The sequence below is a fragment of the Dama dama genome, chromosome 19 (assembly GCF_033118175.1).
Source record: "Dama dama isolate Ldn47 chromosome 19, ASM3311817v1, whole genome shotgun sequence".
Lineage (NCBI taxonomy): Eukaryota > Metazoa > Chordata > Mammalia > Artiodactyla > Cervidae > Dama > Dama dama.
In genome coordinates this window covers 78,756,326-78,770,462 of record NC_083699.1, presented here as the reverse complement: position 1 = coordinate 78,770,462, position 14,137 = coordinate 78,756,326, and the positions used below count along the sequence as shown (strand labels likewise).

The 14,137-nt window shown below is 37.9% G+C and overlaps 1 protein-coding gene across 4 annotated transcripts in view; it reads right to left on the bottom strand.

Moving 5' to 3' along the window:
• The window catches only part of ATP2C1 (ATPase secretory pathway Ca2+ transporting 1), a 151,561-nt gene that overhangs the window by 82,636 nt on the left and 54,788 nt on the right, over window positions 1–14,137 (bottom strand). Inside the window, exon 1 of one of the 4 annotated variants that reach the window (XM_061167573.1) lies at window positions 2,829–2,847. The exons of the other annotated variants lie outside the window; for them this stretch is intronic. The gene's annotated coding sequence lies outside the window, so the exon portion shown is untranslated. Of the gene's footprint in view, window positions 1–2,828; window positions 2,848–14,137 lie in introns of those variants that run through there. 4 annotated transcript variants of the gene reach the window in all.

Sequence of the window (14,137 nt, the reverse complement as noted above, 5' to 3'; positions counted from 1 at the left end):
GCACATGAACCAAGAACTCCCAGATGTTCAAGCTGGATTTAGAAAAGGCAGAAAAACCAAAGGTCAAATTGCCAACATCCGCTGGATCATAGAAAAAGCAAGAGAGTTCCAGAAAACCATCTACTTCTCCTTACTGACTAGGCCAAAGCCTTTGACTGTGTCGATTACAACAAACTGTGGAAAATTCTTCAAGAGATGGGAACACCAGACCTCCCCATGATGAAGAACCAGAGTTCCAGTTTGTCTTATATGCTAAATAGTAGCACTATTCACCCTGTTAAATAGTAAGAGACTCTTTATAACAAATGGTGCTGTGGCAACCGGCTAACCATACAAAAAAATTAAATAATGCTGCACCCCTCCTCACACCACATATAAAAATTAACTCAAATTGATCAAAGACTTAAATGTAAGAGCTTAAACTATAAAACCCTTAGAAGACAAATCTTAAATCTTCTTGATCATGATGCCCTAGACATAACACAAAAAGTATAAGAAACAAAAAAAAAAAAATTTGATCATCAAAAATTGTAAGTTTTGTACTGCAAAGGACATCATCAAGAAAGTTACTTAAAAAGATAATTCACAGAATGGGGAAAAATAACTGTAAGTCATTCATCTGTTAAGGTGCTTATATCTCAATAAATAAACTCTTACAATTCATTAATAAAAGGACCAATAATCCAATTAAAAATGAGTAAAACATTTGAACATATATTCCTACAAAGAAGATATACAAATGAGTAATAAGCATAAGAGCTCCCTCAACATCACACAGTTCAGTTCAGTGGCTCAGTCGAGTCCGACTCTTTGCAACCCCATGAAGTGCAGCACGACAGGCCTCCCTGTCCATCACCAGCTCCCGGAGTTTACTCAAATCCATGTCCATTGAGTCGGTGATGCCATCCAACCATCTCATCCTCTGTCGTCCCCTTCTCCCGCCCTCAATCTTTCCCAGCATCAGGGTCTTTTCCAAGGAGTCAGCTCTTCGCATCAGGTGGCCAAACTACTGGAGTTTCAGTGTCAACATCAGTCCTTCCAATGAACACCCAGGACTGATCTCCTTTAGGATGGACTGGTTGGATTTCCTTGCAGTCCAAGGGACTCTCAAGAGTCTACTCCAACACCACAGTTCAAAAGCATCAATTTTTTAGTGTTCAGCTTTCTTTATAGCCCAACTCTAACATCCATACATGACTACTGGAATAACCAGAGCCTTGACTAGACGGACCTTTGTTGACAAAGTAACGTCTCTGCTTTTTAATATGCTGTCTAGGTTGGTCATAACTTTCCTTCCAAGGAGTAAGTGTCTTTTCATTTCATGGCTGTAATCACCATCTGCAGTGATTTTGGAGCCCAGAAAAATATAGTCAGCCACTGTTTCCCCATCTATTTGCCATGAAGTGATGGGACCAGATACCATGATCTTAGTTTTCTGAATGTTGAGCTTTAAGCCAACTTTTTCACTCTCTTCTTTCACTTTCATCAAGAGGCTCTTTAGTTCTTCTTCACTTTCTGCCATAAAGGTGGTGTCATCTGCTATCTGAGGTGATTCATATTTTTCCTGGCAATCTTGATTCCAACTTGTACTTCTTCCAGGCCAGCGTTTCTCATGATGTACTCTGCATAGAAGTTAAATAAGCAGGGTGACAATATACAGCCTTGACGCACTTCTTTCCCAATTTGGAACCAATCTATTGTTCCATGTCCAGTTCTAACTGTTGCTTCCTGACCTGCATACAGGTTTCTCAAGAGCAGGTCAGGTGGTCTGGTATGCCCATCACTTTGAGAATTTTCCACAGTTTACTGTGATCCACAAAGTCAAAGGCTTTGGCATAGTCAATAAAGCAGAAATAGATGTTTTTCTGGAATTCTCTTGCTTTTTCAATGATCCAGCGGATGTTGACAATTTGACCTCTGGTTCCTCTGCCTTTTCTAAGACAAGCTTGAACAACTGGAAGTTCATGGTTCATGTATTGCTGAAGCCTGGTTTGGAGAATTTTGAGCATTACTTTACTAGTGTGTGAGATGAGTGCAATTATGTGGTAGTTTGAGCATTCTTTGGCATTGCCCTTCTTTGGGACTGGAATGAAAACTGACCTTTTCCAGTCCTGTGGCCACGACTGAGTTTTCCAAATTTGCTGACATATTGAGTGTAGCACTTTCACAGCATCATCTTTTAGGATGTGAAATAGCTCAACTGGAATTTCATCACCTCCACTAGCTTTGTTCATAGTGATGCTTCCTAAGGCCCACTTCACTTCGCATTCTAGGATGTCTGGCTCTAGGTGAGTGATCACACCATCATGATTATCTGAGTCATGAAGATCTTTCTTGTGCAGTTCTTCTGTGTATTCTTGCCACCTCTTCTTAATATCTTCTGCTTCCGTTAGGTCCATACCATTTCTGTCCTTTATTGAGCCCATCTTTGCATGAAATGTTCCCTTGGTGTATCTAATTTTCTCGAAGAGATCTCTAGTCTTTCCCATTCTGTTGTTTTCCTCTATTTCTTTGCATTGATTGCTGAGGAAGGCTTTCTTATCTCTCCTTGCTATTCTTTGGAACTCTGCATTCAAATGGGAATATCTTTCCTTTTCTCCTTTGCTTTTCGCGTCTCTTCTCTTCACAGCTATTTGTAAAGCCTCCTCAGACAACCATTTTCGTTTTTGCATTTTTTTTTCTTGGGGATGGTCTTGATCCCTGTCTCCTGTACAATGTCATGAACCTCCATCCATAGTTCATCAGGCACTCTGTCTATCAGATCTAGTCCTTTAAATCTATTTCTTACTTCTACTGTATAATTATAAGAGATTTGATTTAGGTCATACCTGATTGGTTTAGTGGTTTTCCCCACTTTCTTCAATTTAAGTCTGAATTTGGCAATAAGGAGTTCATGATCTGAGCCACAGTCAGCTCCCAGTCTTGTTTTTGCTGACTGTATAGAGCTTCTCCATCTTTGGCTGCAAAGAATATAATCAATCTGATTTCAGTGCTGACCATCTGGTGATGTCCATTAGTATGGACACCAACATCATTAGTCATGAGGCAAATAAATATCAGAACCACAATGAGGTAACATCACACCCACCAGGATAGCTACACTTAAAAAGACAGACAATAAGAAATGCTGGAGTGAATGCATAAAAACTGGAGCCTTCATACAGTGTTGGTGAACTGCTAAAAGGTACAACCACTATGAAATAGTTTGGCAGCTACTACATACTATTATGATGTTATTATGCAAACATTTCAGCTTAAAAACAACTTCTGAGCCACTTAATAATGCTTCAGTTTTGACAATTATAAAATGCAAGTAAGTTCACAAAAGTCTAGCCAAATGTAACCATTTTAACCATCCAAAAGTAAACCATTTTAAGAGAGACTGTGTCTTTCACATGAGTTAAGCCATGAAGAATGGATGGCAGAGAATGGCTAAGACATGCCAAGGAAGTACTCCCAATAAGAGATGAACACTACTAAAGGTCACAGCAATGGTAATTTAATTTGTATGCAACAACTTCCAGATGTACAAGCTGGATTTAGAAAAGGCAGAGGAATCAGAGATCAAATTCCCAACATTCACTGGATCATTGAAAAAGCTACAGAATTCCAGAAAAACATCTACTTCAGCTTCACTGACTACGCTAAACCCTTTGGTTGTGTTGAACACAACAAACTGTGCAAAATGCTTAAAGAGATGGGAATACCAGTCCACCTTATCCACCTCCCGAGAAACCTCTATGCAGGTCAAGATGCAACAGTTAGAACCAGACATGGGACAACGGACTGGTTCAAAACTGGGAAAGGAGTCTGTCAAGGTTGTGTACTGCCACCCTGTTTATTCAACTTCTCTGCACAGCACATCAGGCAAAACGCCAGGCTGGATGAACCAGGAGCTGGAATCAAGATGGCCAGGAAAAACATCAACAACTTCAGATATGCAGATAATACCACTCTCATGGCAGAAAGCAAAGAGAAACTAAAGAGCTTCTTGATGAAGATTAAAGAGGAGAGTGAAGAAGCTGGCTTGAAACTCAACATTCAAGAAACTAATATCATAGCATCTGGTCCCATCATTTCATGGCAAACAGATGGGGGAAAAGTGGTAACAGTGACAGATTTTATCTTCTTGGGCTCCCAAATCACTGTGGACAGTGACTGTAGCCATGAAATTAAAAGACACTTGCTTCTTGGAAGAAAAGCTATGACAAACCTAGACAGCTTAAAAACCAGAGACGTCACTTTGCTGACAAATGTCCGTATAGTCAAAGCTATGGTTTTTTCAGTAGCCATGTATGGATGTGAGAACTAGACCATGAAGAAGGCTGAGCGCCAAAGAATTAATACTTTCAAACTGTGATGCTGGTCAAGACTCTTGAGAGTCCCCTGGAGAGCAAGGAGATGAAACCAGTCAGTTTTAAAAGAAATCCAGCGTCAGAAGTACTATTAGAAAAAAGAAAACACTGACATTTTGCTTTAACAGATAATTACATAGCAACAAAACAGTGTTATCCTAAGACATACTATGCCTCTAAAATGATAACTGATCAGAAGGGAAGTTTATGTATTCATCCACAAATTAAGTCTACAATAGAGGACAAGGCAAGTCCATGTATTTCACCTTTGAAAGTGTTGAGAGTAAGGTTTCCAATTGCCAGGCACTGTATTTTATTGTCAAATGTAGCAGCCATCAAGCAGGCAACATCAGTCCGTCCCTGATAAAGCTCTCCAAGGACTGCTGGCATGGGGCAGAGCTGAAGCTGGCAAATACCTCCAGGAAAACAAGTCTCATTAATAAGTGAAGTGTTTATCAAGAATACAGGTTCTATGAAGTCTTCTTGGCAAAAAAATTAAACCTGCACCTGACCAGTGGTAACAGTCTAGAATCTAGATTCCCAACCCCAACTCTATGTTAAAATCACCTGGGGCGCTTTTGAAAACTCCTGCAGCCAGTAACTCAAGACCAATTAAATTAGAATCCAGAAGAATGATGGGTTCCAGAAAGGGAGAGTACTAGGGATCGTTCTTTTTAAAAAATCTCCTGAAGTGATAACGTACAGTCAGTGCTCTTAATCCACTCATCAATTTACAAGAAATACAGGAGATAAAGAAACACATTAAATTACCTCAAAAAAATGTACTCAGCAAATTCCAGGTTGTGGGGAATGCAACAGAAAAAACATTCTGATTTTGTAAATTACAAGAAAAAGAAAAGAGGGAACATTTTTAGACTGAGAGATATTTAAGAGTTATATCAACCAGTCACAGTGTGTGGGTCTTAGTTCCATCTTGATTCCAATAAATAAACTTAGGGAAAACAAAAAAACATCAAACCAAGATCACAGTTGCATTTAACTATTTTATCTCTTTAGTCTCCTTAAATCTGGAACAGTTCCTCACTCTTTTTGTCTCTCATGACCTTGACACTTTGCAAAAGTATAAGCAGGGAGTACTATATAGGGATATGCTACAAACTATAACTTCAGTTTGTTTGATTTTTCTAATTGGATATAAGTGATGCATTTTTGGGGAAAGGGAAACACCAGAGATGTAATGTTGTATCTGCCTCAAAACATCACATCAAGAAGCATATGATGTTTGTGAGAAATGGAGTATTTCTTGCTGTATCAGTAAACAAAGGATGTCACAGTCATCAGTGATTGCACCACCAGCCAAAGTGAGCTGGTGAGCCCTGAGGGAACTCCGAATATGAAAACACAGTATACCGGCCCCAGAAAGCTGAGGTGCGAATCAGAGGAACGATTTCAGTGAGTTCATACTCTTGCATCTTCCCCTACAAAGAAAAGCACTAAATTCCTCAAGATATCTGCCTTTTTTCAATTAATAATAATCTTTGGACATTCAGACTACCTGCTGTGTGTTGCAAAACTCCTATATATCCTGGTTTCTTCCCTCCTTACCTTCTCAGAGCAGTTCTCTCAGGGTTATCTGACAAATTGTCTCCCAGGCTTGAAGTTCTAAAACGTCTCACCAAATAAAATGTAAGGCTCAACTTTTAGGTTGTGAATAAATTTGTCTCCCCAGAATTCTTATGTTGAAACCTGTTACCAGGGGGCCGCACCAGAGAGACTGGAACCGAACAAGTTCCAGTCTCAAGATCTGTGAGAAAATGAATTTCTCTTAAGCCACCTAGTCTGTGGTGTGTTTGTGTATGCTCAGTAGCTCAGTAATATCCAACTATTTGCAACTCCACAGACTGTAGCCCACCAGGCTCCTCTGTCCATGGAATTTTCCAGGCAAGAATACTGGAGTAGGCTGCCATTTCCTGTTGCAGGGGATCTTCCCGACCCAGGGATCGACTAGCATCTCTTGCATCTCCTGCACTGGCAGACAGATTCTTTACCACTGCTCCACTTGGCAAGCCCAGTCTGTGGTATATTTGAGTACTTCTAACTTTCTTGGCTTCCCTGGTGGCTCAGTCAGTAAAGAATCTGCCTGCAATGCAGGAGACCTGAGTTCTATCCCTAGTTTGGGAAGATACCCTGGAAGAGGGGGAGGACAATCTACTCCAGTATTCTTGTCTAGAGAATCCCCATGGACAGAGAAGCCTGGCAGGCTGCAGTCCATGGGGCTGCAAAGAGTCAGACATGATGAGTGACTAAGAACAACTTTCTGGCAACCAAAACATGTTTCAAGCTTATCTTTCTATCTCCCCTGCCCCTACGTTAGAATCAACCATTTCTCCATGGAACCTTAGTTCCTTTCATTGACAAGTATTATTTGGAAGTATCAGGGCTTTAAGGCCTTATCAACAGACTGAGTTAAGGAATATATACATATATGCACTAACTCATGTCTGTATCTACTTTTATGTTTATCTGAAAATATGTTAGAAACCATGAGTTCATACTGAAACTGCCAATGCTGATCTAACTCTACATAAGTTCATTTCTACCTTTTCCCTTTCCATATCTGGAACACTTTTCTCTTACCGTGCAACACCTGACTCTCATAATCACCCTTATACATAGTTATTTGCTCTAATCTAGAATACACAGAGTAGTTTGGGGAGTTCTGACCATTATCACTGCAAAAAACAAAAATCTACTAAGTCAAGTACAATATTTGTGTGCAGCTTTTTTTGTCTTTAGTCTCAGGTTTGTTCAGAGTTCTTTGTCAATAGCCTTACAGAGTCGAAACCCTGTATTCCCAAACTAGTTAGACTAGTTCTTCCCATGGCCATCCTTCAGGGAGTTATGTTATTCATTTGAAATATAGTTAGGTTCATCTGCTTCTGTGTTTATTATTCCATTTAGAATTTGGAGGTTATTTTCTCCCCTTCTCTCCCCTATCCTTGTAAATCTTGTTTATTTGAGAATATGAAACATTAATTTAGTTATAACAGTAAAAACTAGTCTAAAGAGATAAACACAGACAAGTGTCAGGCTGTCTCCATCCTTTCAGTCTCTCTACCCCCCTTCCCCCGTTTATGTAACCAACCTCCTTTCCAGTGGGTCTTTCCTATGTTTCCTTCTGTTCAAATGAGCATTATGTTTGTATTTTACTTCCTCTTCTTCTTATAGTAACATAACCTATAGAAGAAAAGTTGATGATACCACTCTAATGACAGAAAGCGAAGAGGAACTAAAGAGCCTCTTGATGAGGGTGAAGGAGGAGAGTGAAAGAGCCAGCTTAAAACTAAATATTAAAAAAACTAAGATCACGGCATCCAGCCTTATAACTTCTGGCAAACTGAAAGGGAAAAGGTGGAAGTAGTGACAGATTTCCTCTTCTTGGACTCTAAAATCACTGCGGATGGTGACTGCAGCCATGAAATCAGAAGACATTTGCTTCTTGGCAGAAAAACTATGACAAACCTAGACAGTGTGCTGAAAAGCAAAGACATTACTATGCCAACAAAGGTCCATATAGTCAAGGCTTTGGTCTTCCCAGTAGTCATATACGGTTGTGAAAGCTAGACTGTATAGAGGGCAGAGCACAGAAGAAATGATGCCTTTGAACTGTGGTGCTGGAGAAGACTCCTGAGAGTCCCTTGGATAGCACGGAGATCAAACCAGTCAATCTTAAGGTAAATCAACCCTGAATATTCGTTGGAAGGACTGATCCTGAAGTTGAAGCTCCAGTATTTTGGTCATCTGACGCAAATAGCTGACTCACTGGAAAAGTCCCTGATGCTGGGAAAGATTGAAGGCAGAAGGTTCTAGAAGATGGCGCCAGAGGATGAGATGGCTGGATAGCATCACCGATGCAATGAACATGAACTTGCCCAACTTCAGGAGATGGTGAGGGACAGCGAGGCCTGATGTGCTGCAGTCCATGGGGTTACAGAGTCGGACACAACTGGGCGGACTGAACATCAACAACTTATAGATATTCTCTTTGTCACTTAACAATATGTCCTGGAGATCAGTTCATCAGAGTCCAGTTCAGGTATCTTCCTCATTCTTTTTACAGATGCACGCGCACACACACACACTTATAGACACACACACACACACACATACATACACACATCATATATATACCATAGTTAATTCAACTACTCTATGTAGGAGATTGCAAACAATGACCCATAAATAACCCTGTATATGGATTTTCATATCACTGGAGTTGTACCTTCAAGAAAAATTCCTACAACTGAAACTGCTAGGTCAAAAGGCAAATGCACAAGAAGGGCTTTGCCAGATTATCAATGAGTGGTACCAGTCTGCCTTGTCAGCAATGTATGTGTCAGTTTCCTCATACCCTCATCAACTGGATGGACTTGCACACTTTAACTTTTGTCTAACCAACAGCTTAAAAAATGGCATATGGAGCCATTTTCATACATTTTGGGGGGATTATCCTTACTGTATTTTGATCACGTTTCTACCAGGTTACTGCAGTCTATTCTCTCAATTTTTAAGAGTTTTTTATATATTAGAGATCTCAACCCTTTATCTTGATATATTGCAGATATTTTCTTCTAGTCTACCAACTGTCTTGACTATATGTTTTTGCAAAAAACTATATGTTTTTGCAAAAAAAAATTTTCATTTTCATGTAACAAAATTTCTCAATCCTGTCTCTTATTGTCTCTGTATTTTAAGAGCTAAAATTATCAATTCCATTAACTAGGTGATACTCAATAACTAGGGTATATATAATGACTAAACATTACACAAGGTAGAACCTAGAAAGTAACTACCAAACTTAATAATGCAGAATCTCTAAAGAAAAAAACAGTATGTCTTATTCGTAACTACAAAATTTAATGATCAATCTCACATAATTCTATAACTTTTAGCTCAAAACAGATCAACTACCTAAATATAAGCACTAAAAGTCATAAAATTCTCAGAGAAAAAAGGATGAATCTTCATGACCTTGGATTCTTGACTCTTGATACCAAACGTACAATCTATAAAAGGAGAAAAACTAGATAAGCTGGACTTCACCAAACTTTAAATCTTTTGTGCATCAAAAGATATTATCAAAAGAGAAGATATATTATTCTCTTATCAATGAAAAGAGAATCTATAGATGTCATTACAGATTTATCAGGGTTTAATATCCAGAATATATAAAGAACTTCTGAAACTAAACAAAAATACAAAAACCCAATTAGAATATGGTCAAAGGACCTGAATAAACATTCCTCCATTTGTATATGTACAAATGGCCAATAAGCACATAAAAAGATCTTCAACATCTTTAGTCATAAAGGAATGCCAATCAAAACCATAATGACATCCTTCTTCATATATACTAGGGCAGCAAGAATTTTTTTCTTAAAAAAGAAAAATGATAAAAGATTTACTCTGCCGGTAAAAGATGCAGAGAAACTGAAACTCTTGTTTATTGCTGGTGGGACTGTAAAATAATGCAGCTACTGTGGATAACAGTTTTATAGTTCCTCAAAAAGCTAAATATAGAATAATCATATGACCCAGCAATTCAATTCTCAGGTATATACCCAATATAATTAAAACAGACACTCGAATATTTGTAGGCCAATGTCTAATGCAATATTATTCACAACAGCCAAAAGGTGGAAACAACTCAAGAATCCATCCACAGATAAAGATAAAAATGTGGTATAAACATATAATGGATTCTTCTTCAGCCACAAAATGAAATGAAATTCTGATACATATAGAACAGAGATAAAGCCTGAAAATATGCTAACTGAAATAAGCCAGGAACAAAAGTACAAGTACTGTATGAGTCCACTTAGGTGAAACAGAACAGGCAAACTCACAGAGGAAGAAGGTAGATCAGGGATAATCACGGGTAGAAATAAAGAAGAAATGGGTAGATTTATTATTTAATAGATAGACAGTTTCCATTTAAGGGAAAAGTTTTGGAAATATACAGTGGTAATGGTTGTAAAATGCTGCGAATGTAATTAATGCCACTGTATTGTAGACTTAAAAATGGTTAAAACAGCAAATTTTATATTAAATATATTTCAATTTTTAAAATGCTTCATACATAAAAATATTTCAATATTACCATCCCTTCCAATCTCAAGTACTAGTTTATGACATTTACAAATTAACCAAGTGAATCTAGTTTATTACTCTGGAACACACTGCCACAAATGTTTCAAATCAGGATTACCATTATACAAGCAACAGAGAAGGATGGTTTGGTCAACTCCCTGAAGCTGAAACCTGCAATGCAGACTTCCCACACCATGATCACTGTACCAAGAGCCGAAAGGTAACGGTTTGTTCCTCACATATTCCTAGTCCTGAGTGAAAATGCAAAGGTGAAGGTTCTTCTTCAAAATGAAAGCACAATCTGAAACAGTTTCTATCAAAGTCCTATATTTCCTTCCCTAATCCTATTCCTTACAATTAAGTGTTTTACTGATAATTTAAATTTATGTTCTCAATCCGTTTTTGCCCCACATATTACAACTTTCGCCCTTTCCTGAGGAAAACATTTTCATTGTCATGCTTATCTACTAATTCATGCTTATGTGTGTGTGTTAGCCACTCAGTCGTGTCCAACTCTTTGCAGCCCCACGACTATAGGCTGCCAGGCTCCTCGGTCCGTGGGATTTCCCGGTCAAGAATACTGGAATAGGTTGCCATTCCCTTCTCCAGGAGATCTTCTAGACCCAGGCTTATTCTTTACCACCTGAGCCACCAGGGAAGCCAAGGTCAGACAGAAACAGCAGACCCGAGGGTCAAGAAGGTTTCACAACAGGGCATCCAGCTCCAACTTGCAAGGGCGGGCTAGGAATGCCAAATAGTTTCTTAAAATAAAAAATGTAAAAACAGTAAAGAATATGACAGCTACCTACCTACCTTTCTATATATCTAGTTCATTATACATTCAATAATGTTTTGCATGATGGCATTCTTCTTTGGGGCCATTTAGTCAATGTTTAACTTTGGTATTAGTGCTGGCAGCCCTCTGGAATTCCCCTGACCCACCAGACAGAATTCTTCTTGGTTCTTCCCTCCTTTCTTTGGCAAATATTTCTTATCCTATAGTTACACACAGGGGTAAAGAACACTATCACTGACCCTTTTCAAGTTTATATTAGCCATATTACCTTCAACTTGAAAAAACTCCAATATACATACTTCTTTGAACAAAAGTCCTTCTTAAAGTGCTTTATAAGGTATATGTGTAGCCTTTTTTCTGCAACAGTGCCGTTTAAAAAAAAATAATTTTCTCTTGCCAAATTTCATCCATCTGATCCCAAGTTACAGCACTTTTTTTTTTACATATTCAAGCAAAATAAAACAGATTCACTTTAATTTTCAGCACACAGAACTCTTTAAGCAAGATACAGAAATACACTCTGGCATTCATTCCCAACTGTTGTCTGTTGAACACAGTTGTAAACCATCTGTAATCCAACTGAGACTAAAGTATTACATAAAATGAACAATCCAAAAAAGCTCACATTTTTATATTGTGTCTTTAAAAAAAAAAAATCTTTCCAAGTGAGTTAGGTTTATTTTTTGTAAAATCCACTGCTCTATACTTTGTTTCTGCTAACTAATGACCTCAGCTGCTTTCTACCAACACAATTAGGGGGAATGAATTCATAATCAGTATATACTAACAAAAGCCATGTTTCAAAAAACCAATCCCTAATATCAATGAAAAGAGCAAGCAAGAAAATACCACTTTTGTACACAGACAATCAAAACATAGAGAGAACCAGGGGATTAAGTTACACCAAAAGCTAAGATATCCTAGATTCAGTCTCCCAATTCATTAGCCAGACACTTGAATTCTGCACTGGTATCAGCTACTTCTTTTCCAAGCCAAAAGAAAATGGTACTGAAGTAATACACAATGGTTTTGAAAAGCAAAGGAAAATAATAATAATACAAGTCTAAGCTCTGACTAACTCTATTAAACAATCACATTCTAAGCCCAACCCCCAAGGAAATCATAGTTCCTACCTCACTTTAAACACTCACAATCCATAAGAATCTCTAAAAGAAATGTTACCCAATAGGACTCTAAGAATACTATTAGCTATTCTTAAGTATGTCACTGCTTGAGACACAAGTAAGTTTTCTTTACCTGTCCTAATAATGCCGCCCCATGCAGGAATGGTGTATTCTCTATTACTGATTAACTTAGTAACAATTTTTTATTACACAAAACTGCAGAGTATTTAGACGGTTCTTACGTTTATAATGACTAGGCTTCTTTCAAGTATGAACTAAATCAAATCCCTTACGATTCTAAAATGGAATTAGGAAACAGATTCAAGGGATTAGATCTGATAGAGTGCCTGAAGAACTATGGACAGAGGTTCCTACATCCCCAAGAAAAAGAAATGCAAAAAAACAAAATGGTTTATGTCGGAGAGTGTTTTGCCTATGTTCTACTCTAGGAGTTTTATAGTTTCTGGTCTTACATTTAGATCTTTAATCCATTTTGAGTTTATTTTTGTGTATGGTGTTAGAAAGTGTTCTGGTTTCATTCTTTTACAAGTGGTTGACCAGTTTTCCCAGCACCACTTGTTAAAGAGGTTGTCTTTTTTCCATTGTATATCCTTGCCTCCTTTGTCAAAGATAAGGTGTCCATAGGTTCGTGGATTTATCTCTGGGCTTTCTATTCTGTTCCATTGATCTATATTTCTGTCTTTGTGCCAGGACCATACTGTCTTGATGACTGTGGCTTTGTAGTAGAGTCTGAAGTCAGGCAGGTTGATTCCTCTAGTTCCATTCTTCTTTCTCAAGATTACTTTGGCTATTCAAGGTTTTTTGTATTTCCATACAAATTGTGAAATTCTTTGGTCTAGTTCTGTGAAAAATACCGTTGGTAGCTTGATAGGGATTGCATTGGATCTACAGATTGCTTTGGGTAGAATAGCCATTTTGACAATATTGATTCTTCCAATCCATGAACACAGTATGTTTCTCCATCTGTTTGTGTCCTCTTTGATTTCTTTCATCAGTGTTTTATAGTTTTCTATGTATAGGTCTTTTGTTTCTTTAGGTAGATATACTCCTAAGTATTTTATTCTTTTTGTTGCAATGGTGAATGGTATTGTTTCCTTAATTTCTCTTTCTGTTTTCTCATTGTTAGTATATAGGAATGCAAGGGATTTCTGTGTGTTAATTTTATATCCTACAACTTTACTATATTCATTGATTAGCTCTAGTAATTTTCTGGTAGAGTCTTTGGGGTTTTCTATGTAGAGGATCATGTCATCTGCAAACAGCGAGAGTTTCACTTCTTTTCCTATCTGGATTCCTTTTACTTCTTTTTCTGCTCTGATTGCTGTGGCCCAAACTTCCAACACTATGTTGAATAGTAGTGGTGAGAGTGGGCACCCTTGTCTTGTTCCTGATTTCAGGGGAAATGGTTTCAATTTTTCACCATTGAGGGTGATGCTTGCTGTGGGTTTGTCATATATAGCTTTTATTATGTTGAGGTATGTTCCTTCTATTCCTGCTTTTTGGAGAGTTTTAATGAAACTTAAAAGCTTTTGCACTACAAAGGAAACTATAAGTAAGGTGAAAAGACAGCCCTCAGATTGGGAGAAAATAATAGCAAATGAAGAAACAGACAAAGGATTAATCTCAAAAATATACAAGCAACTCCTGCAGCTCAATTCCAGAAAAATAAGTGACCCAATCAAAAAATGGGCCAAAGAACTAAACAGACATTTCTCCAAAGAAGACATACA